This window comes from Styela clava, unplaced genomic scaffold (genome assembly GCF_964204865.1).
Source record: "Styela clava unplaced genomic scaffold, kaStyClav1.hap1.2 HAP1_SCAFFOLD_189, whole genome shotgun sequence".
Lineage (NCBI taxonomy): Eukaryota > Metazoa > Chordata > Ascidiacea > Stolidobranchia > Styelidae > Styela > Styela clava.
In genome coordinates this window covers 8,459-34,363 of record NW_027556527.1, presented here as the reverse complement: position 1 = coordinate 34,363, position 25,905 = coordinate 8,459, and the positions used below count along the sequence as shown (strand labels likewise).

Genomic DNA, 25,905 nt, shown 5'->3' with positions numbered 1-25,905 from the left:
TGCACGTTAAATTATTGTTTGGTAAATCTTTTTCATTCTCAACGGAAGACGAAAAACTACGTGAATGATGAAATGATTTCGTGGAACAAACTCGTTTTCAAATCGTCGTAGAAGGGTTAATTCGTAAAATGGCATTGTATGGAAGTACTGTTCTTGGGTTCACAAAACTCGAAAATAAAGAACATGAAAAATGCAAAGGTTTTCGAATTTTCACCAACAAACCACGTTTCTTAACACAAATTGTTTGAGAATATCAAACACTTAAAGCCATTTGATTTACCAGTGAAAGAATGACCGACTCTCTTCGTGAGATTTTCATTCGTGAATCATGAAACAGTGACGGACAAGTTCGTCGACAATTCTTCGGATCAGGAGACATGTTACAAGCTGGTAGCCACAATACAAAAATTGGTAAAAACAAAGACGGAACATCTTACGTTCGAGCCATACAGGTCAGACAAGTTGGAGAACTCCAAGAGGCCCTTGGAAAAAACGAAGCATGAGAATCCAAAGAAAACCCGTTCAAAGACAATCATGGCGATTATATCATCCCATTTGTTGATTTTTCGCTCTGACATGCTAATCCTAAACCTCCATGATTACTTGCTAAAGGTTTAATTGACCTTTATTGTGATAAAATGGATTTTTATAAAAAAGAACTTAAAACATGTAAAACAATTATTAGTATTAATTTGGACAAGAATAAAGCTCATGATCAAATCAAGAAAGATTTGGAAGCCAACGGGGAATTAAAAAACCATATTATAGTAAACACAGGTGGGAACGCCGCGTCAGATTCAGCTCCGGTTTTGGAATCTTTCCAACCACAAAAAAACTGAAAGGAATTCGACGAAAGTATTGATTCAACATTAAGCTTAATTTGAAGTTTGATGGGATTCAGTTGACCTAGTCAAAAAGATACAAGTACTGCTACAGAAGCTCGTTATAATTATTCAAACCAAGGTTCGACAATTCAAAAGAAAAAAACAGCCTTGGATCAAAACTTGAATATTTTCTTGGATTTGATGTTTCAAGCTGCCGGTTTTCAAGACCCGCAATTTACATTCGAACTCCATGATAGTAATTCAGTAATTATTGACGAAGTTTTAGTTTCAATAATGCAACAATTATCTAATTACAATTGAATTAGTGATGTTGATGCTATTGCTAAAATTTTCAACATGCCTATCCACAGAGCACAAGAAAAATTGGATGCTATTAACGAAAAAAGAAAACTCGACTGAGAAGCCAACAGAGAGTTTCGAGAAATGACAACGGGAGAAGAAGAAGGTCCTTTGTCTAAACAAAGAAGCGGTGAAAATGGCTCAGTAGTTGAACAACAACCGAAAGGTGCTGGACGTCCTAGAAACGATTCTAAACGAGAAGTCATTGAACCGTTAGATACTAAACAAAGAATAGCTAAATCATCAAATGAAGGAGGAAAGAAAGGTGGTGTTCGTCGAAGAAAAGAAGTTCATCGAAACTAAATAACATATTATGAAACAAAGATCAAATATAATATTCAAAACATATAAAAACGGAACAGCCTATCCTGTTATCGATACAACCAAAGATATTTATTTTTTCCCAATGGTTGTTTCTTCCGGGCATACTGGAGTTGATGATAAATTAACATTCAATTCTGTCAATAAAAGATATATTTATACTGGAAGAAAATCAGTTATTATTAAACCTTTGGGGTGAGAAGCAGATGTTACTTTGCACCATGTGGAAAATGATGGTACAATATCCGAAATCCCAGCCTCTGAAATAACAAAAGATAACTTGGAGGGTAAAGATCTTGTTGGAAAACGCAATATCACTCCAGGTATTTTTTTCGTTGGTAAGATTGTTTCTGCTCCCACATTTACACAAAATTATCGAACAAGTAAATTGGGGTTCGTAGAAAAAAAAATAGACTCTCGGATTGAAGCAGTCTTTAAAGAAGATGAAAACGACAGATTAAACATAATATGAGATTTCGAACATAATATTATAAAGAAAAATTTTGCAAACTTAATGTTCATGTGTCCAGAACTTAATGAAAATAATATTTTGGACATAGAAACTATTACAGTGTATGTTAATGAATCAGGAAAGTATGTTTATCATTCCATAGTATTTGTTTCGCTTAATGAAAAACTTGAAGAGGCTGGACGAATGCTTGGACAATCAATTTTGTTCTCTCATCCAGGATCTAGTTTCTTTTTACCATATGTTGTGGGTTCTAAAGCAGAAAGAGTTGTAAATAAAATATTAAGTGATGGTTCTTTTTCGCAAACCAAAATAACCGTTCCCAAACATGCTTGCGGATATTACAATAAAGAATGATTAATAAATGGTGATTTAATAGGTTTTGGAGAATTAGACAACACATTATTAGAAAACAAAAAAACAGAACTTAATGCTGAAGACACTACTGACGAACGAAAAACAGAACTAACAACCGAAATTGCAACCATGATATCTGATGCCGAAACAAAAGCGTTGGAAAAAATTAATGAAATCGAACTTGTTGGTACGCCAGACAGAAGAAGTGCTGGATGAAAAATAGTACCTGGAATAGATACCATGCAACTAGCACTTAACGGCATGAGTGGTATAATGGGTATTGAGGTGTACGGAAGAAAAAAACTAGATGATCCTTTGTATATTTCAGCAGATATAAAAAAATTGATGTTTTCTAGTTTATCGGAACCAACACCTGATCCCTTGTCTTTAACATATCAATACGAATCATCTCACGAAATTATTCCAAATGCTTATTTCATGTTAAATAATTATGCTGCGGATTTGCTTCAAGAATTGGGTGTAGAATATGATCCCCGTATGGATAGAAAAAATATGGGTTCTATTATGGTTAACAATAAATCCTCTTTGGATTATTCAAAATTAAATTATGTTAACGATTTCGCAAATGTTGTTTTACAAAAAAGAGTTACTTTTGTTAATGGTAAAACACGAACATCAGTATCACCTTTATTTGAAAACAAGGAAATTTATGCGTCTAAAAAAGAACGTAATATTGGTGAAAATCAAACAGAAACAATATATGATGTGGGCGATGTTGCTGAAAACTCTGGAAAAAACAATGATTTAACATTGGATTATTTATCTATTTGTAATTATCTTAATTTCATTAGTATTATTAATTCAGATTTAATGTTTCTATCACCGAATGTTGTTCAAATAACAAACTGAAAATCTTTTTGAGGAGATATTATCCAACAAGGTTCCACTTTAGTAGGTGCCTTAATAGGTTTCGGTGTTGGGACGGCCATATCAAAAAAAAGTAAAGGTGGTAAATTCTTTGCCACTGCTGGAGCGTGAATTGGTAGTCAATTGGGAAACGTTGTTCGAAAAATTTATGATTATGCAGCCAACGCGAACGAAGAAATGTTTATTAAAAGAAAAATGTATAATTCAAATCGACGTTCTTTCCCATTTTTAATTAGTTCCGACGCACTTGCCATGATTCATTCAAATCTAAGTGTTGCGAATCAATTATTACATGGTATTCCCATGGTGTTATTTTCGACATCAGACAACCCTATAACTTCGGTTATGGATTCTTCTCAATTTAACGATATTTATAAATTGAAATTAACAGACAAATTTAAAACAGAACCATTAAATTTATCAGAACTCACTGAACAAGAAAAGGTCGATAAATTAAATGAAACACACGACACTAAAGAGTTATTGAATGGAAAATTTAAAATAGGTGCTAAATTGCTAGCTCTCCCACAATCCGAAGATGACCCTTATGAGTTTGAAATTGATTGAATAGTTATAAAAATGTTGGGAAAAAGACAAATAAGATTGACATTCTATGATAATGAAGATGAAATTGTTGGTTTTTTCCATTTACAGAATTCGGCATTATTCGGAGGTAATATTAGAGAGATAACAACCAATATTATATTGAATACACGAAATGACAATTACTCTTCTGTGGATGCTTATCTCGACACATTGATTAATCTTCAACCTTTGGACTTAACGCCAATTGAAGCGGTATCTGCTACGGCAAATGCGGCCGCACTTAAGGAACTATATGGTTTTATAGATAACGATGTTCTTATATTCGAAGAAAAAATAAAAGAAGAAGAAAAAAAACATTTCAAAGTTAATTTCAATGTGATTAAAAATGAAATTTTCGCTTATGCCATTGAAAAAAATGTTCCCGATAACGCTATTGATTATTGAAATGGTCAAAAAACAATTTTGCTAAATAAAATAGACACTTTAGAAGAACATTATAGTTTTATAATTTTCGAAAACTTCAAAAGATACATAGAACTTTACTACAATTCTTCTACTCTTCTAGAAATGAAAAGAAAAGAAATAACTTCAACGGTCATATTACATGCCTCGTTAAAAGAACAATTATTCGAAAAAATCAATTCTTTTCAGGAAAACAATAACATTATAGCTAAAGAAAGAGCTGAGGCTGCTGGTGAAGTGGATAAAGCAGCCAAGATTAAAGCATATAACGATTTTGCTAGTCAAATTATAGCTACCAACACTGAAGGTGACTTAACAATTTTGAGCAATACGATTGATGGAGATACTGTTTTGGATGACTCAGATAAAACAAGATTAAAAGAAATTATTGCTGATAAAATATCAGATATACAACAAGCGTACGTTTCATCTTTGGTTTCAACATTGAATTATCAATTACAAGATTTTATAAACAAATATGAATCATCAGAAAATATTCAATCATTTAATACTGATGGTTATATAAGAAGCATTTTGCAATTAGACGTCGACGAAAATTACAACTCTTTTTCAGCGGATAAACTAGAAACATTGAAATTGGTTGCTACAGATATCGATGCTGACTTTTTAAGCGGTGATAAAACCACTGTTAATATTGATAACGCGATTACAACATTGTCTTCTTTCCAAGCAAATAACATATTATCATTAAAAACACAAACATTATTTGATTCTCACGTTGACGTTACCTTGGAACCTTATGATGCTGACACTAACCCAACAGGGTTGAAATTAGACGAAATCCCTACAGATCACCAAAAACAATTCCTATCTCAAGTATTCAACATCCCTGAAGAAACATGATCTAGTTTTAATGATCTATATGATAACAATAATATATTTATTAATAAAACTCCATTTACTCTTTATAAGTATTTCTCATTCGAAAAAGTTGAAAAATACCTATCCAACACCGATATTGCTACTATTTACGACACTTTAAAAGATTATGTCGCTCCTGATAAACGTCATTCAACAACTATTGATTTTCGAGGAGAGTACAATGGTAAAGATGGCGATACAAGATTACAAAATTTTATTGATGATACCCCTCAATTTAACTGAGAAGTAACAACTGACACATCTACAAATGTTGGTTTTAATACACCTCGTGCATATATATCAGCAATGTTTATGTCGACAGATCAATTTTGAATTACAATTCATAATTATAATTACAACAAAGGACATATTATTAGTACCGTAGGTGACGATCCACAAACATTTACTTTAGAACAAATAAAAGATATAATTTCCCCATCTCTTTTCGATTTATATAATACCAATAGAACTAAATTTTTTACAATAGTTAATGAAATTAACGGTAATATTACTAATTTAACTCTTCAAAAAGGAGACCCTTTGAATACTGCGTTAAAAGAAAAGTTATTACACCATAGAACAGAATTATTGAAAACAATAACTACTCTTCGTTTTCCAAACAAGTCGTCTTCTTCCGACCCCAATATTGAAACAACACCATCAAAAATACTACATGTTGGTTCAAGTGGTACATTTACTGTCCCTTATTTAAATTCAAATTACGATAGAACACCAGGGGATACTTTTGACTATACAACATCTTATTATGATGCTTTAAATAACGCGTCTGACTTTCATAGACTTTCGAATAACTGATCTGGTGGTAGCGGATCAAATGTTTACTACCATACGGGTTATTATATTTATTGATCTAACATATTAAAAAAAAGATGAGAAATTAAGTTACCTTATTCTTCAACTATACAACCCGAATGAAAGACATTGTCTTTTGAGCTTCGATACGATTTTGAGTGAACATATACCGTAGATACCTTAATATTTTTTACAGTAGGTATAAACTCCTTGGCTTCTTATTTTACAGATCCTTATCCTGAAACATTACGTATAAATGTAACAATTGATCTGCAAACTTTAAACGATGGTGAATCTAAAAGCTTCTGAATAAGTAATGTTGAATTAAATTCAGATGGTGCTTATCAATGAAAGAATTATAAGACTGTTTACCAGGAAAACGACACTTTCGGACAAGACATTTATTTTGTTTTAACTAAATCTTCAACAGGTCTATCTATGAGTTTTTCCAAATGATCATTACTTTATTGATTAGGAAAAAGAAGAAGCGACATAACTTCATCTATTTTACCTAACGAAATATCAATAAACAACATAAAATTAAAGGTGTAAAATGGCACGTTTCATAAATAGTAAACCAAATAGAACAGATTACAGATGAGCAAGAGCAATTAAAGGGTTAGGTGAAGTAGCTGAAGGGACTGCTCGTGTATTTCTAGGTATTACGGCCGCTGCACTTTTGACACCTAGTAATGAACGAGATAAGGAAAAAGATAAATTAACAAGAAAGGCATTTGATGATGCTCTTAGAGAAATTGGTGATATACCACCTAGTGATTTTCAATACAAATTAGATACATTAAATGAAATGACGTTGAATAACGTCTTAGCTAGTGATGGAATCGAAATGTTGAAAGGCCAAAACATTAAAGATATTATCAATGATTCCGATTTAACTCAACATTTACGAAATTTAAGAAGGGACGTACTAGAGTTGTTATTTGAAACAACACCAATCTTAGATGATATTCGAAATTTAACAAACAGTGAATTAATAGCTTTGTTACAAACACCCGAAATAGCAAGATTGATTTATCAAAAAGGATTCAAAAGCATAGCTGATTTTATTAGATATTTGGAAAGTGTTGCAGAGGACCCTACAAATCTTGGTAAAACAGCTAATGAAGAATTGGATTTATCAGGGGACAATACAAGTAAAGGTACTTCTAGCGAAAAAAAGACAAGTAAAGCAGAAAAAGAAAGCAAGGCAAGTGAACAAGAATCAAAACCTGATTCCGAGGCAGACGACAAAAAAAAGGATGCTTGCGATATTATTGCCGAAAAATATGCTGGTATTATAGACACTTCATCTGTGTCAACATGAGTGAAAAAACTCCACTACAACCCGGATTCCTTCATGTTAGCAACTTTTTTCGCTCCAAGAGCTCGTCCCGGAAAATGATACACATGACCCAATTTTTCGTGTGAGGCTTATTTAAGGTTGGTTCGGGTTCTAAAAAGTGGACAACCTTTCGTTGCTAGCTCAATTGGAGGAGTAGGGACCTTATTATGAAGAGGTCCACCTGACATAGCAATCATGCAAACACGTAATCAATGAAAAGGATTAGGACGCACAAAAGAATTCAAATCGTACAAGGCTGTAAGAAAATCAATTGGAAGAAACCATGCCATGAAAAAACGGCCAAGAAGAAAAACAAGAAAAATGTTAAAATTACGACGAGGAAGATATAGCGGAATATAATGGAAAATTCAGAAATTAAAAAAATAAAAGTACACACTGGAGCACCTTGTCGATGCTTCATGGATTACCTATATTATAAATATAAAATAGATATGATATATGTATTACGTTGATGACAAGAAAAGCAAATCAAAAAAGAATATAAAACATGATTAGGAATGGGTTTTTGTTCTGAAAGCCCAGAATGAACATACTTGCGTCAAAAATTAATGGTAACAGCATCACGATCAGATATGATTCGTCTTGAAAAATATTACGCAGATCTAAACGCAAAAGTTCAATCATCAAAACCAAAAATTGTTTTAGTAGGAGAGAACAAAAGTTCTATTGACATAAATGACACAAGAAACGACAAAGAAGAATAATCCAGACAACAATTTAACATTAAGTAATTTGAGAATTTCAGATACATATTCTTATTTATACGACTTGTTAGATCAAATAAAACACAACAAACCTTTTTCGATCGACGAAGTCAACTTAGCGGGAGGACGTCAAGCTGGAAAAACTTGAAATATTATTACTTTCTGTTTGTTGGCAAGCCTATACAACTTGGACAAAACATTTCACTTTTATTTCATTCGTAAAGTTTTGACTAATAAAAGAAACATGTTTGAACAAATCAATAAAGTAATGCCTAAATGATTCTCAAAAGCAATGGGTATTACGACCAACATAACTTATAATTCGATGAAAGGTTATAATTTCGAATTAAACGTTTTGGGAATCACTGGACAAAAAACAGCATACCAAGCACAATTAGGTCTTCCCCGGACAAATGCGGACTATATTATAATCTTCTACGAAGAAGCATACGAGTTTAATGCTCGTGATTTTGACCGTGTATTCAACGCTACCGGAGGATCGAAAAATTCAAAGATTTTGATTTTCAAAGCCAGCAACCCATGAAACCCAAGTTGTGCATATTTTCAAGACTTTCAAAATGTATTGCCGTGAAACGAAAAAGTAATGATGAGTAAAGGAGAGGATTATTATTTCGACAAGAAAAACAGAACTCTCTATCATTGAACATGCATTGTTAAAACGGTTCAGGACGATATTGTTTCGCCAAATCGTATTAAAAAGATGTACGAACGGGCTCATAAAAACAAACTCGAAGCACCAACCATATTATATGGAAAGCCAATGATTGCCGAAAACCAAACATTCGACACATCGAAAATTATCTATGTTGGAGGAGAAGGTGATGAGCCGTCTCTTATTCCATATAATGATTTTTTGATTCGTGTAGGGATCGACTTCGGACAAACTCGTAATCCAACAGCAGTTGTTTTCGGGATATCGAATTTTGAAGGATCTCGAATATTGGTACTCGACACCTTAACAATTGAACATCACGAAAGAGCAATTCACACGCCGGAATTGACAACTCGTATTTTAGGATTTATTGTATATAATATGAATCTTTTTGAACTAGACAAAAACGAAACTGTTTACGTTAATTGCGATACTAGTGATATGCGACTCGTGTGAGATCTCCAATCATTAGCTGATAAAAGAAATATTGATTATCTTTCTTTTTCGGGTGTTAAAAAAAATTCTAAAAGATTTAGAAGAAGCGAACGTCTTATGGCTTGAATGCTAGCTTTAGGAAATCGTTGCTTTTACATGTTTCGGAATGAAAACAACAAAAAATTAATTGCTTCTATGCAATCTATCGTTTTGAGACCTGATAAAAAAGGTTTTGTTGAAGACGAAAGTAGTGGTAGCGGTGACGACCAATACGACGCACTATGTTATGCGTTCTCTGACGAAATTGCCAGAAGAACATTAGGACAACCCACCGAGGAAGTTTCTAAAGAAATGATTAACGAAAAACCCGTGACTTCTTCTTAAAAATAAGAGAGAAAACAGGCCTCTAATTTTACCTTTCCATAGTAAAGTACGTTAGGTTGTCCTTTTTGGACCTATATTTTTAGGTCTTTTTTCGCATAAACGAATAAAACATAGGCTTCTGCAAGATCATCAGAAAAAAATTTAACTATTGTGCTTCTGGCGACTTGTTTGATTCGATATTCCACAGAATTTTTTTTCGTGTTCTTTTCGACTTCAAAACCTTTACCGTGTTCTTTAACGAAAAATTCTACAGACTTCTTTTTTTTGAATTCTCGTTTCAAAGCTTCGTTCAAAACTTCTTTACTCACTTTTGTCTCATTGTGATAAAATGATTTTAGTTCTCCGCGGATGTTCATTCGTGTTCTTTCGTATACAACTCCTTTTTTGAAACTAAGAGATTTAATAATCTTCAAATAACCATACATGTCGTCATAGAAAACCAAGTTAGTAGTACCGTTTATATCTCGAATTATTCGCGTATAATTCTCAAGAATGTCGTAGAAATTACCCTGATCATAATAGTATTTACCTTCTATTAAAGCGTAATAACCAGATTTCTTCCCAACATCTCATGCGATTAAATTGTTCATATTTCTTTATTTAAACTCAAATTAGATGTTTCTCCTGTGTTTTTATCGATGTAAACAATATATTTTTCGATTTCATTTACTTTTAACCCAGCTTTTTTCGGTAAAAAATTAGTTGAGAAAAGTCTTGCGTATGCTCATAATTGACATCCATATTTGAATCTTTCCAAATTGTTTGTTGATCTTTTACTTGTTTTTCAGTCTAATACGAAAAACTTACGTGTTTTTGTGTTGTAACCAATAACATCAACAGTTCCACAAAGATAAGCCTCTGGATCCATAAGTTTTTGTTCTATTAAACAAACTTTCATATACTTAGGTAGAATTGTACATTTATCGTTTTTTACCAATTCTTCCATGTGCTTATGGATTTCAATTCCTCTCTTTGATGCTTTTCGCAAAATCATATCCTTATATTCAGGATCCATTGTCATTGTCTTATCGTAATAATGTTGGGCATAACCAAATACTGAGGTTACGCCATTCATTGACTTTTTGTTATATGTATATTTGTGTTTTTTTTCATCGAATTCCAAATATTGACTTCGTTTTTGAAACCTTGAATCGTCCAAGTGTTTCAATAAATATTTTTTATAATTAATATGATGTTTCATTGTTATTTTGTTCCTCCCATGTTACATCTTGTTTGAAATAATCTATACATTTCGTATCTCCACAAAAGCATTTAATGATTGTTCTTTCTTTGAACACCATTAAAAAACCTTTGTATGTTCGTTTGACTGTATCATGATGGATCTTATTAAGGTGACATTTAGGTACAAACCCTATAATATTTTCCTGTGTCATGCAACGTCTAACGCTATATCCCTTATCTTTTAGCATTTGAACCAAGTTCTGTACTCTACCTTCTGTTTTAATCCCTTTTTCATAAACAGCACACTCTTCAAGCATATTCTCTACTTCTTTTGGTATGTCTATTGGTTTTACATTGTTGTTATTATAATAGTAATCATTCTTATCTATCATCATCATATAGCTATATGGCTTAACTTCAATGTCATATTTCGAAGCAATTTTTCATTTTAATTTTCATAATTTCTTGCTAGGATTTTTAAAAACCAATTTGTATTTCCCTTTTTCTTTTCCTCACTTAGAAGTTATTGACAATGTTTTATCTTTGTATTTTAACAACAAAGGATGTTTTTGTACAGTGTCATCGTCATCGAAAACAACGTATTCCTGTGCTGGTTTAATAGCTAATGAATTAAATTGTTGAAACCTTTGTATGTTGTTTCCAGAAGTGAAAGGGTTAACCATATCTACCAAACTAATTTTTTGTGTGTCTACGGCATATTCCTTTTTCCTATTGATAACAAAACGTTCGGAATTATTATTTTCACCAACATACGATAGTGTTCATTGTATTTTATCTAATTCGATTCCGAGCCTTTTGATTTTTTCAACCATATCCATATTGTCTTCAAATAACTTTTTTCGATAACTCTCTTCAAAAGCAAATCCAACGAATTCGTGAGGCAATTCTTTCATTCGATCTTCCTCGAATAATTTCAATCACGACAATCTTTCTTCATATGGGTACAATGATAGTTTTTTGTTATTAACCAACAACGCACTTTGTTTTGATGGTTTGTATATTCCTTTTGCCACTATCTTTTTCGTTTCCTTAATTTTATAGCAGTGGTTGTTCACATCTCGACTTAAAAATCAATCTAGTTCTGAAATAGTTACTTCGAAACCACTTTTATCCATTACTTTTTTAGGTACACCCGTCAAATCTTTTTTACTTTGAACGAAAACACCGTCCGTATTAATGTTGATTATTACAGCCTCGGGATCCTGCAATAAAATATTGCTTATTAACAATCAAATTAAAACTCGTCCTTGTCTGCAAATTCAGTTTTGAGTGGCAAATCCAGCCTCGTTATTTAAAGAGTTCTTTTTGAAAAAATAGGGAAGAAAACCAAATGTCGAATTCAACAATAGTTTCATCGCTTCACGTTTGACCTTGTCCTCTTTTGTTCCGTATTTAAGCACTGTTGTTTGATGTTTTAACTCGCAATATCTGTTAAAGCTAGCTTCAGTAAACAATTTAAACAATTTAGATTGTTGTCCAAGTACCAAAATGTTTGGGTAAAGACTTGTGAAATCCATCGAATAAATTTTACCTTCTGTTTCGCTAGCCTTAAAAAACTTTCTAAAAACGACATTGTGAACCCCTCCGTTGTAATTATTTCCGTTATTAAGACAATTCTTGTTGTGCGCTGGTAGGTTTATTGGGTTAAAATCATTTTCTTTAATGTGATTTCAAAACTCAGGATTATCCTTGCTTATCCCGAAATTCATAATCGTATACGGATCGATCACAATTGTTTCTGGATTGAATTTAAACAAATATGGTAAAACGTATGTAATTTTTTTATTGAAAAGAGCTCAATCCAATTTACGAACTGCCAACAAACTTTGATTTGTCATCAATTGTTTAATGTTTAAATACGGGTGTCTGTCGTGGTTTTTGTATAATTTGTATGTAGCTTCCAAGTCATTTTTCAAATACGCAATACATTTTTCTTTGTTGTTTTTGTAATAATCTCATTCTTCGAATTGTCTCTTATCACCTTTTTCGCCCTTTCAAATATCTTCTCCAAATTCTTTGAAGTATTTATTTTTTAATGACGGTCCAATCGACTTATATAAATCAAATTGGTTATCCGCCAAATCGTAAATCTGTGGTCACTCGTAAGCATAAAGTCATGAATAAAAAGTATTATTTTTCTTGTAAAACTTCGCCACTTGTTTATAACCGTTATTAATAATATAACCGTTGTATTCATTTAAGTTATTTCCGTTGTTAAAGTAGGTTATCATTAAAACATCATATCGAAAGAAATTGAAACCAATTATTTTGTCACAATTTGGCATGTATTTTTTTATACCTGCATCGTGATTACTAAACTCTCGAATCGTAATTTCTTTCGTATCAACGTCCATTTCCCCCACAATAAAATATCATTCTTCAAAATTTTTGCCTTTGTATAATTCTGTATCGATAATTAATTTTTTCATTATTTTATGTTTCCTTCCTTATATTTTTTGCTAATTATAAATCATCACCCGTTAACCATTTTACCTGAAAATTCATTTTCTCTTTTTAATCTTACTTTTTCAACATCGTAAGTATCAAAATCAGTATTCTCAAGTAATTTGTTAAAACGAATTTTTCCTTCATTTTCTCATCTATTATCTTTACAAAAAGACTTGTATTCTTCGTATATTATTTTACCATTTTTTTCCAAGGTTATATCGATAACTTCTTCGAATAAATTGTCCAAAAATTGTTCTAATTTTGGTCTTGTTCTTTTTGCGTACAATTCTTTCATTTCTTTTGTTTGATATATTTTACATTTCGATTTCACAAAATAATAAAATGCGATTGTCATAATCTTTGTCAAACTTTTCTTGTTGTACATAATCGACTCTGGATCATGTCTTGCCTTGTATTTACCAAAATTGTTTTTTAGTTCTATAAAGCAAAAACGTCTTCGTAAAGCCTCTCGTCCATTGATTTCCGAATTGATATGGTATACTTCATTAGTCGAAAAAATATAATTTTGAGGAGGAATTACTTTTGAAAAGCTTGTTTTGTATTTTTCTTCGAAAGATTTAACGCAATTTTTGTCTGTAAAATCCTTCAACAATGCTATTCTGCTTTTATTTAATTTGTATTCCTCGTCGAATAAAACAGCAACTCGGTTAATTAGAGTTGTATATATCATTTTGTGTCCGGCATCTAGCATTTTGATTGATGCTTCATTTTGAATGCCGTCCTCGTTTGTTTTCTTTATTAATCGTAAAAACTCAGATTTACCATTGTTTCCTCCACCATTAATTACTACTATACTTCCCATTTTTGCTCTGTAGAGATTGACCTTAGCTAATATTGTGAATAATGTCTTTGTTAATTCTTCGTCTTTTTTAGCGAAATCCGCAACAAATTCGTATTCTTTATCATTGCGGAAATCAATTTCGTTATTTAAATATTTAGTAAAAAGTTCATAATCGAAAAAAGTCTCATTTGGTATAAATCATGGTTTTTTGTGTTCCTCTGTCATCTCCTCTTTGTTTTTTAATATCATGTCAGGTAATTTTCATTCGGTAATTCCGTTGTCGGCAACTCGGTATAATCCTTTGTTGGCGAAAAAAAACCCTTTTCTGTTTTGAATGAATCCTGCCATTTTTTTTTGATATTCAAAACTGCTATCTCTGTCCGTACTAAAATATTGTGGAAAATCTTCTCGAACGTTTTTGATCAAGTTGATATGTCCAATACTTTTTTTTGTGAAAAACTCTAACAAATCAAAATCGTCTCATTTGATTCATTTTTCTTTATAAAATAAATAAAGTCCAATCGAATCAATGTGAAAAATAGGGAGCGTTGCCCTTATATACATACATATAAAGGCAACTTTTCCGTCTTTCAACCCACAATTGTTGAGAAAAAAACTTGGTGGTCAGTCTGGAACCAATAATCGATGTTCACTGTAGTTAAAATTACTATTATTGAATAGCTTTTTGACCACTTTTGTTTTTTCCGATTGTGTATTGGGGATGAGGTCTAGCTCGCGTCTCAACCCGAAGCGTCTCCTTTAACTTCAATTTTTTTTGAATTGATTTCGGGTTTGTCATATACGATTGAGTTGTAGCTATTTCGAGTTAATGGAGCAATTGCTTCATCACGTTCTTTTCATTCACCGAATTTATCAGCTAAAAAGACTAATGAGTTTTGGAATTTTGGTGCCATTGAAATTTTGTTTCATTTTCTCAAAGTTCCGTCTTCATTTAAGTAAGGTGTCTTTTTTTCCATATCTTGCATTAAGAAAGGTTGACGATAAGTTAATCCTCTAACTTTAAGATATACACCATTCATTTTGTCTTCTTTGATTAGTTTTACGGCAAAATCGAAAACATCTTTTTCATCGAAAAATTGTCTAATAATGCTAATAAAAATTTTGATGTATTTTTGCTTTTCGATTGAATATGCGATGATTTGTAGTCGAATATATGAATCACCATTCAATTTAGCGTTTTTACTATTTTGAATAATCCCATGTGTTGCTTTGATTACTGATCCGATTACCATTTGTGCTCTTTCGAATGCTCGTTTTTTTTCTCCCGCAGTGACAAATTCCACTCCACTTTCTTTTTTTGCAGGTTCATTAACTACCACATTATTTTTTACAGATTCTGGCGTAGTTGTTGTTGTGTTTTGCAATTTAAAATCAGGTGCGTATTGTACTTCAGTTTTTTTTGTTTCAGGGGTTGCAGTGTTTGCAGTGTTTGTTGTTGGGTTTGCAGTGTTTGCAGTGTTTGTTGTTGTGTTTGTTGTTGTGTTGTTTGTTTCCATTTTTTTTCTCCTTATTGTTTTGGCACGTTTATTTTGGCCATAATGGTTTGTTTTGCTTCTGTGATTTTTGTATGTTTGTTGATAATTTTTTCCAACTTAGCTGGTGGGATGCCAAATTCTAGTTCGATATCTTTAACTACCTTAACATAATTAATTTTTCGCATAGAAACTGGTTGTTTCATCGTTACTGAAAAAGAGTTATCTTTTCCGATAATTTTAGTCACTTCGTTTTGTGACATGTAATTAATCATTGCTTCTTTGTGTAATTTAACTTTTTCTTTAATACACGCTTCTTCTTTTTTTGCTGTGATAAAACCGTCTAAAACGACCAAATCTTGAGCTGAAATTACTTCTAATACTTCTTTATTTTTCTTTAACATTAGTGTTTTATTTGTTTCCATTTTTTTCTCCTTATTTTTTATTATTTGCTTTGTATTTTGCTTGTTCTGCTTTTTCTTTTTCTTCCATGTATTTTTTAGTGTGATGTTCTACAACTGCTGATAATTTTGAATAATCAAAAGATGTTTGTAAAATATCTTCATGCAGTGCTCTAAATTTAATACTTGCTTCTTTGTCTTTCTTGTTTTTTTTGAATTCAGCTTTTAATTTTTTTCCAAGTGATTCAATTTTTGACATTAATTGTAATCTGTCATATTCAAATTGTGCTAAATCAATAGCATTTTCTTTTTGTGTTTTCATTGTTTTTTCTCCTATGTTTTTGTTATTTTTGGCCATTTTTTGGTCCTCCTTTATTTGTTCTAACTATAAAATAATATCCTAAAATAATTTGTACGATGAATAGTAATAGTATGATTATACCACAAATGATAAAACCAGTTGTTTTTAGTGATAAAAAATATCCTACTCATGCTGTGTAAAGTGGAATCAATCCACTAACTGTAAATATAAAACCTGATTGTACAAGGCTAAATGATTTCAAATCTTTTCATTTTCGTTCAATGTTTAATCCTGAAAAGAAAAACGAAATGTTTGTTGCCAGGAAAGCAAACGCCCCCATTGGAAAACCAAGAAGGTAATAAAAATACACCGCATTATTATCTCCACTCATGTCTCCGATGACACTTCATTCTACGTCACTAATCGCACATATTACTATTGACATTGTCGTAAATAATAAGGCTAAATAATTAATAGCCAATACTACCTTCAATATTGTTTTTTTTCAGTTTATCGGTTTTTTTATATTAAGCATTTTTTTTGTTCTCCGTTCTTTTATTTATTATACACTGATAACAATATAAATTGTATCTTTTTCTACCTGTAAAACTTTCAGGTGTTTTTAATTCTGTATTTTCGAGGTTTTTATCTTCCGTGTGTTCAGCATCAAGATTGTTTCCACATTTACATTTATTGTACGGAATGTCAGTGAAATAATGACTTCTTTCTTTTAAAAAATCAATAATTGCTGTTTCATCTCGAAAAATACAGCTATATTTGTTAATCATAATATATGTAATTGATACTCCTCTCGAAAGTAAAAAACGAAAAATCATTAACACGTCATCCATTAAATGGTTGAAAAAACCTAATTCTTCAAACACAACCATTTTTATATTTTTGGGTTTTTTAATGAATTTCGTGATTCAATCGTATTCGCTTCCAAATTCGAAAAATAAAGATTTATTTGAAACCGATAATGATTGTCCCATATCCCACAAGAAACAATTTTTTTCAATTTTTGAAAACTCTTCGTGGCTTAATAATGATGTACTTAATTTACACACATTGTATTTATCGTAATTGTCTGTTGGTCGAATTGATTCTTCCGGTACTACATATAGTATTTCATCAGGTTTTAGAAAACTATCCAGTCATTTCTTGACATTTGTGGTTTTTCCGGTTTTCATTGCTCCGAAAACACCAAACATTAATCCAGTTTCGAAACGTACTGCGTCTTCTTCGAAATCAAATCATTTCCGATCATCATTTCGGTTTCATTTAATTATATTACTTTTTTTCATATTTCTCCTCAAAGCTCCTTATCTTGGGTTGTTTTTCTATAAATTGTAATTTTTTCTATTTGTTGTTTAACGGCGTAACCACCTTTGGCGTTGAAAAAATCGAATGTTTTTCGAAACGCAGAACGTATTAGGTTAACGTACTTTTTATCAAGGCATTTTTCGTCGTAATTGTTTGTTGGTTTTCGAATTGTTGCTCGACGCATTATTTCAGTCGTAGGACAATCGAGAAAATGAATTTCATCAGGGAAATAATCATCTAAAATAGTTTCGTTATATAATCCTAATAATTCGTGTTCATTAATTGTTTTGTCTCCACCGAAAACTTGATAAGCATAAGTACTAAAAATGTATCGATCACAAATAACAACATCGTATTTTTTCAATTGTGGTTTGATATATTTCATAAATAATTCTCATCCAATTCCGATAAACAAAACTGCTTTAGTTCGTGAACTAATATCTAGTTTATCATTGAAAAAGATTTTATTCGCCATAATGCGTCCAAATTTTATGCCTTTTGGTTCGCATGTAGTAAGTACTTTCAATCCTTCTTTTTCTAATTCTTTTTTTAATTTTTTAATATATGTTGTTTTACCAGAATAATCAATTCCTTCGACAACAATAAATTTTCCTTTTTTCATTTTTTTACATGTTCTCCTTTCGTATCACTATTGGTACTGCTTGTCCTTTCAGTTCAATAACGATGTGGTCCCCAACCTTGTATCCTTGTTTATTTGTTGATAAATTCACTTTCTTAGCGAAAATTTCATTCAATTTAACCGGGTGGTTCAATCATGCTATGTAACTTATTTTACCAGTTTTTTTTCCAAATTGCGTAGTTATTTTTTTGATTGTTGCACACGCCGTCGGTCCCGGTAATTTGAATGCGTATTTACGCTCGATAATAATACCATCAATAGGATAATCAATTTGTTTTTGTTGTTCGATGTAATCATTTAACTCATCAATTTTTATTGTTTTTTCAACATTTTTATAATTAATGAAATCAATTAAATTATGTCGTTCCACTTTTTGCTTCCTATTAAGAAGACCAACAACGTCTCTTCGTGTCCCATTTTCTTTCTTCATAACAAGTTCACCAAAGCCGACTTCCAATATTCCTTCTATGGAAAAAGTTGTTATTTCTGATCAAGAACGGCAAACAATTAACTTGTTGGTAGAAGCATCATAAAATGCTCCCACTCCGTCAAGTTTTGGACTCACCACTATTGTTTTAGCGTGTGGTGCCAATTTAAATAAAATGTCTTCTAAGTTTCAAAATTTTTTTAACGTTTTATTTGTTTCCATCTTGCTTTTCTTGGATTTTGATAATATGAAAACTTACTAATTCCAAAATTGCTTCGTAAAAAGAAAGTTTTACGTTTATAGTTGAATCATCAATACATGTTGTTTCTCAATCATTTTGAATTAATTTTTTTTTTGCTTGATAATCGCGCTCTACATATCTGTCAAATGTTTCCATCAAAATTTCTTCTGTCAGCAATTCCATTTTAATCTCATAAATCATAATTGATTCCAATTTTCGATAAATCGAAGAGTCATACATATCGTATAATCTATCATGTCCTATTGTAAATCTTCTTCTACTTTTCGAAAAATATCTTTCTTTCATATCTGTATTTCAGCTTCTCATTATACTCGGTATCCCTCCTTATGACATATATCAGTCAAATATTCCACATCAGCTTTTAGTTTTTCGTTTTTACTTTTAAGTTTTTTTATTTCTTCGTTTAATTTGAAAGAAGTCATTTCTTCTACTTTACACATGCAACAATGTTTACAATTCATTTTTTTTCGTTCTTCTTCTCTAATTGCGTGTATAATTTTTGATTTTTCATTCGCTTCTTTTAGCGACATTTTGAAAATTTTAGCAATGGCTTCTGCGTCTGTCATAAATTTCATCATTATTTTTTTGTTCCTCCTCTTAATTTTTTTCACAATTTAAATGCTGTGCTTGTTAAAACTAAACTTAAAGCAATAACTACGAATCCTAAAGATATAAGTCCGATACGGTAACCTAATACTTCAGAACTAATAGATGGTTCTACAATTACAGCTTTTGGTGTTTCTTCTACTTTTGTTGTGTTTATTTTATGATTTTCTAATTTTATTTTTTCAATTACAATAATATCCATTTCATCATTAACTCTTTCATGTGTTATGTTAGCTTCGTATACTCACAAATCATATGCTTTTAATATTTTTTTATCAACATCTGCAGATGTAGCATCAAAATTATCTTTTTTTGATTTTCGCGCAAAGATGGCATTATCGAGATTTTCTTTTGCTAAGATTATATTTCTACTTTGTCTATTGATAATCTTGTTTACATCTGATATCAATAAATCAATGTCTAATGTAAACCCTTGTTTTGTTGCTTCTGCTTTTAATTGATCAAAATTAAGTTCTAGTTCATTAACTTCATATTTAATTGCTCCTTCAATATTTTTATATAAAACATTAATTGGTTGTCTTCTTAAATCTCCGTATGTTGCGATTGATGCTAGCTTTATTTTTTCTTTTACTGATTCTATTGATTTTGTAGCGTCAAAAGTTAAAATTGAAGGTAAATTATCAATTGTGTAATCTATGTCTTCGTTTAAAATCCCCTGGTTTCTTAATTGGATATTAAAATCTTCAAGACGTATAATTTTTGTTTTTGTACCAACTTGGAATGTGTAATGTGTTCCATCATGATCAACTTTAATAGTATCGTTTGCTAAATCTCCATAATGTTTTTTATCTGCTTCTGCTCAATTTAACGATCCAGTCGAATTTGCTTTTGTAATTCCTTGAATTTCTAATTGCTCCGCAAATTTTCCATAAGTCATTTTTTGTTTTGAACCAACTTGAATTAAATAACCTGGCCCACTTTGAAAACTTCCAATCGCTGACATATCATCGACATAATCAATTAATACATTATCTAAATTTGAAAAATCTCCATATACTTCGATTGATTTTGCTTTTTCTGGGCTAATTTCTTCTACTTGAGTTATTACTTCTTGTGGTTCGTTTAATTTTAAACTAAACAACACAATTCCAGTGATGGTACCAATTAAACTTAATGCGCCAACTCCTAAGACAATACTGTCTAACCTATTTTTTTGTAAGAAGCTTAAAACTTCTTTAACTTGTTTGTTTTTTGTCATTATTTTTGACCTCCTTTGATTTTATTGTACTTTTTTGTTTTGTTTTCAATTTTATAAGATTTTCTATAAATTTTTTAAATTTTTTTTCGCAATTCTTATCGTTTGGATCGAATTCAAAATAAGGAATAGAAAATAACTTGTTTTTTTTATTTTTTGTCATTATTTTTGACATCCTTTAATTTTTTTAATTCAGACTCACATGTTGAGTTGCGGTGTGCTATACAACCCACTTTATGTTCTAAATCACTAATATTGTCGTAATTATGCTCTGTTACTTTTAAAAGAAAACCGAGTATTTTCATTGTACATTCATCAATACTATTGCTTAAAGTCAATAATTTTTTAAATTCGGCTATTTGTTTTTTTATCATCTCACTATTTGTCATTATTTTTGACCTCCTATTTTATTTAATTCCTTTATATAATATTTTATCATGCTATTTATACTTTTGTACACTTTTTTTCGACGAGCCTGTTGTTTTTTTGTAATGTCTTTAGGGATCGAATTAATATCCAAATGCGCCGTCATAAGTCGTTGTACATCAACTTTTTTCGATTTGAGATCGGCTCGCAATTTTGATTCGCAACGTGACACTTCATCGTCAACAGCAAACATTCGTTTAATTTTATCTATTCTATTTTCCATGTTTTTTTCCTCCTTTCCTTATATGGTACCCACGGGAGGATTCAAACCTCCAACCTAGGGCTTAGAACACCCTTACTCTAATCAATTGAGCTACGTGGGCTAAATGGTGCCTCGTAAAGGACTCGAACCTTTAACCATTTGCTTAAAAGGCAACTACTCTACCGTTTGAGTTAACAAGGCTTGGCGGAGCAAATGGGATTCGAACCCATGCGTCAGAAAACCAACCTAACTCATTAGCAATGAGTCCCCTTGAACCAGCTTGGGTATCGCTCCGAAAAAAATGGTCGGAAAGAGAGGACTTGAACCTATGATCTCTCGGACCCAAACCGAGTGCTTTTCCATCTAAGCTACTTTCCGATGGTGGAGCCATTGGGATTCGAACCCAAGATCTCACGCTTATAGGGCGTGCGCTGTAACCACTAAGCTATGGCTCTATATGGAGCAGATGAGAGGAATCGAACCTCCATAGTCAGATTGGAAATCTGAAGTTCTACCATTAAACTACATCTGCTAATGGTGCTGGTTACAGGCCTCGAACCTGTACTCGTCCGTTTACAAGACGGGTGCTTTGCCACATTAAGCTAAACCAGCAAATGGTGGAGGAGGAGAGATTCGAACTCCCGTATCTAAAAAGAATCTGATTTACAGTCAGACGCGTTTAACCACTTCGCTACTCCTCCGTGGCGGACCTGACGAGAATCGAACTCGCTATCTCCTCTTAGACAGAGAGGCATGTCATCCATTACACCACAGATCCAAATGGTGGAGATGGCGGGATTTGCACCCACTTCTTGACGCAATTTGATCATGATTGTTTAATTTCGCTTTATATGATCATTCAAACGAAACTTAGTTGCTATTTACGAAATTGTCCCGCAACTGACAATTAAGGGGTTTTTTTGTTATTATATTCTCTAATATGACGGTGAAAACTGAAACGTGTTATTAGATACCAATGAGGATTCATTCATCAACATTGAAAGGTTGTTTGTAGTTGTTTTTGCATTTGTTAAAAAAAGAAACTACGCCAATCGAACCTATACATCCCCGAATATATTATACTACACTTTTCCTCCTCCAAATAATTTTCTTTTTAAATATTGTAAAAATGTTTCTTTCTTTTCTATTGTTGTTTTCGGTTCGAGTTTTCTATAATGTTTCACGAAACGATGCAATAATGGTCATCTGCTGGTAAATATTTTGTTTTTGCCATAAATACGATAGTGTTCTCCTACAGCTTCAAAACCTTTATCTTTAATGTTTTTAGGTGTTTCATCTAGTGAAAAAATGTAATCGTTTCAAATTCACAATTTACGAAAAACAGACAATAAAAGATGATTTGTTTTATCTTTTTTAATTTTAATGTCATTCTCGATAACATATTCTTCGATAATATCTTTAATTTTAGTATGTGTTTTCGTACTTTTTTTATATTTGTTGTCTAAGTATAAGTTGTCAACCTCTATTGTACTAAATCGCATTCTTTTTATTCGATATAGCGATCATTTAGTTAATCTATGTTTTTTAAAAAAAGGACTTTGAAATTTAATGTCTTTACATAGTTCGATTTGTTCTTCATTTAGTTTTCACAAATTGTGTTTCTTGATTTCTAATTTTTGACAAATAGCTTTTATATCTTTTTCTTGAAGATATATAGTTGTGTTTTTAAATATACTGATTTCGTATTTGAACTTTTCAAGAAACTTTAAATATCCAAATTCTTCTCCTGTTTCGATAATCTTTTTCGCCAAAATAGAAGCACTCACTAATGCTGATTTTGGATCAAAGCATTTATTGTATATATTAAGTGATTTAATATTGTAAAACACAGGACAACCTTCTTTATTCATGTATCATTTGGCTCCTGCTTTCTTCATTCTATTCAAGAATCATCAATAAACCGAAAAATGTTCCTCAAAAGTAGTTAATATTCCCGATTTGGTATCTTTCGAGTCTCAGTAGTTAACTCACACTTGTTTACTTGTTATTCCTTTATGTTTGTGTGTGTAGTAAAACATTCTTTCCTCGTATGTTAATTGATTTATTTGTTTTTTATTTTTCATAGTTTTATTTATATTTAGTCTTTTCTATATAATGTTTAATACATAATACTTGATATTTATCAGCGTCTCCAACCAAATTATTACTGTCGTTGTGTAAAATGTAATTAGAATATGCTTTTTCATCGCATTCGAAACAACGAGCTTCGTCTAATTGGTAACGAACGTCAGCAAATCTTCCAACGTATTCTTGAAAAAAATATCGTGGATCTGTCTTATATAATGTCAATAGACAAAATACAAGAGTAATACGACGGCGTTGTAAGTTTGGAATTTGTTGTAGAAACTCATATGGATAAAAGTGAAATTCATCAAAAAATAGAACATTGTGTCCTTTAGCTATGGCATCTTCAATTTTATTTGTCAAATCGATATGATCACGAAAAGTGATAACTGGTCTAATTTGACGTGTTTCTCTTGTTGTTCCTTCTAATTGAAAAATTTGTGGTTCTTCAATACCTCATTCTGCGATAAGCTTTTTTAACTTTGTCGTCTTTCCTGCTCTCATGATTCCTTCGATTGAAATAATGAGCCCTTTATTCAATAACTCTTGTTTGAACATTGTTTTTTTTCCTCCTGTGTTCCTTTTTTTTTTATTTTTTTTGTTTGCTGGCAGAGAGACGAAGCCTTGACGTTTACCAAGACCTCGTCATAAAACCGGCCGTAATATGACCGGTTAAGGTGAATGAAACAGTGACTTTGAAAATAAAAAGATAAAGGAAAGGAAATTGTCGCTTAAGCTAGTTGTCACTGCCTCTTCACAATAATATACATGGTAAAAAAAATAAATTGTGTTTCCTTTTTGCATCTTTTTTTTATCTTTTTTTTTCTTGTTTTGTAATTTCCTTTTCAAACTTTTTGAGCATGTCCTTAAATATCATTTGATGTAGAAAATCATATCCAAATTCTTTATCAAACTTTTTTTCAGGCATGTCTTCTCGTCATTCAGCGAAAACAACATTCAACCGGCATAGTTTTTTAGTGTCGCAACTTACCATAACCTTAAGGTCAAATGATTTATCCTCGTCTTTACGTTGTTCGAAATTCATGAAGAACACAACTCTTTTACTGTCGTTATCATCTCAACTGGTGTTTGTGTATATTCATTTTCGATGTTTTTTTGTAATTTCCTTACTGATTTTTTCAAAATAATCATGAAACTTCAAATTTCTCTGATTCATTTTTGAATTAAATTTTTCTACTTGTTTTTTTGTCATATATTTCATTATTCTTCTCCTTTATATTTATACGATCCTCTTTTTTTCGTGAATTTTTGATTAGCTATTTCTTTTCTAATTCTATTAATTGTCTTTATTTTTTCAACGTTTTCTTTTTCTCAATCAAGAACAGCATATACACCAATAAATATTTTGGGATTATCGCCTTTTTTTCAAGTTGAAAGTTTTGTTTTTGCTAAGTTAACAAGATTTTTTCGACATCTATTGAAAGCGCTACGTGAAACTTTATTTTTCATGTAAGATGGGTAATTATTTGTTGATTCATCGGCTTCATTATAGTCTTTGTTAAAATATTTTTGTGAAATTTTTCAAACTTTTTTCATACGAATATTTTCAAAATCATAACTATATAATCTATTTCAATTTTTAGCTAGTATAATTGAACTCATTTCTTTTCTAATAGTTTTTTTAAATTCTTCAAGATAATCATCTAATTTTTCAAAATCCTCAAGTATTAAATAAACTTCGATTTTGTTATTATCACTATCTTCTAAATGATATCATCGTCTAGGTTTTTTTTCTAAAATATGAATATTAAAGTTTACAAAGTCAAATCTATGACCCATAGACTCAATAGTGACGACAAAACGACCTCTCAAAGGTTCATGTGGTGACTCATCCCAGCTCATTCAATCACAATAAACCATACCACAATTCATTTTTTCAACAGCACTAATAAGTGTATTTTCCATTTTTTTTTCTAATTGTTTTAATTCGTCGTAAGATATTTTTTTATATTTTCCATTTCCATCCGAAAAATTTGACATTATTCTTTTCCTCCTTTTAGATATTTAATAATATAATCTATTTTTTTTTCAACCTCTAATAATCGTTCTTCTGTAATTGCACCGCTACTTGTTGGGTGAGGTACCGCCATTTGAATTAATCTCTTCATGGTCTTAAAAGCCGGTAAATTGGGAAATCTATATTTTTCATTTTTGTTTCATCATTTGTTATGTTCATACGTGTATTTATCATCATCCCTTACTGTACTAGTACAGCTTTCTCACACGCTATTAATGTATTTTAAACTCAAGTATGCGTCTTTTAAGTTAAAAGGTTTAGGTAATAAATTAGCATATCCATTCAATTCATAAAAATCTTCATCTTTATTTTTTATAATACAGTTACCGTTTGTTAATAGTGGTGTGGCTGACATATAAACACCTGTTTTGTGTAAGCTATATAATCTAACAACATATAATTTATTGTTGTATATAAACATATCTAATTTTTTATATTTTTTTTTAGAATCGTAAAGTGGAACACCTTTTTTGATGAAAGCCACTTGTTCTTTTGTCAATTGTCATTCTCAAATATGATCCGCGTTGTGTTTTAGTGTTGTTTCTTTATTT

General features: G+C 31.2%; 4 non-coding genes across 4 annotated transcripts; all 4 read right to left on the bottom strand.

The window, feature by feature from the left end:
• Nucleotides 1-21,436: 21,436 nt before the first annotated feature.
• On the bottom strand, nt 21,437-21,525 carry Trnas-gcu (transfer RNA serine (anticodon GCU)). The gene has a single exon. It is a non-coding gene; the product is annotated as a tRNA-Ser (tRNA).
• An 88-nt stretch (nt 21,526-21,613) lies between these two features.
• Trnai-uau (transfer RNA isoleucine (anticodon UAU)) lies at nt 21,614-21,686 on the bottom strand. Its single transcript has one exon. It is a non-coding gene; the product is annotated as a tRNA-Ile (tRNA).
• A 6-nt stretch (nt 21,687-21,692) lies between these two features.
• Nucleotides 21,693-21,763, bottom strand: Trnag-ucc (transfer RNA glycine (anticodon UCC)). Its single transcript has one exon. It is a non-coding gene; the product is annotated as a tRNA-Gly (tRNA).
• Nucleotides 21,764-21,849: 86 nt separating this feature from the next.
• Trnay-gua (transfer RNA tyrosine (anticodon GUA)) lies at nt 21,850-21,932 on the bottom strand. Its single transcript has one exon. It is a non-coding gene; the product is annotated as a tRNA-Tyr (tRNA).
• Nucleotides 21,933-25,905: the final 3,973 nt, after the last annotated feature.